This window comes from Merops nubicus, unplaced genomic scaffold, assembly GCF_000691845.1.
Source record: "Merops nubicus isolate BGI_N331 unplaced genomic scaffold, ASM69184v1 scaffold2018, whole genome shotgun sequence".
Taxonomy (NCBI): domain Eukaryota; kingdom Metazoa; phylum Chordata; class Aves; order Coraciiformes; family Meropidae; genus Merops; species Merops nubicus.
The window spans coordinates 7605-8012 of record NW_008624911.1 but is presented as its reverse complement, the minus strand read 5'-3'; positions in this window follow the sequence as shown (position 1 = coordinate 8012).

Below are 408 nucleotides of genomic sequence, written 5' to 3'. Positions count from 1 at the left end.
TTTAATATTAATGCCAAGAACTTCCAATCACTTTTTAAAAAATTTAATTGAAAGCTTTTAAATTGAAAATGAATGTATTTGTGCCTTACTATGATACCAAATCCAGATTGGCATGTCTTCTGGCAGTCTTTATGTAAGTCTTCCTCTGCCTAACAGAATTGTTCTGTTAGCTGCAATCTTTGTTCTGATGATCTCTGTCATCTCCCACTCTGATTTGTATCAGTGATTCTGGTAAGGGGTCAGGGAGCAGGAAGCCTTGGAGAACATTTAATGTCTTTATACACTAGGCACATCCTTGAACTCTGACTGCACCACAAACATTCAAAACAAAAAAGCCTTTGATAGTTTGGACCTCTCAACCAAGAACAAAAAGGCAGATTGATGCAATCTGAAGTATTCTCTCACCAC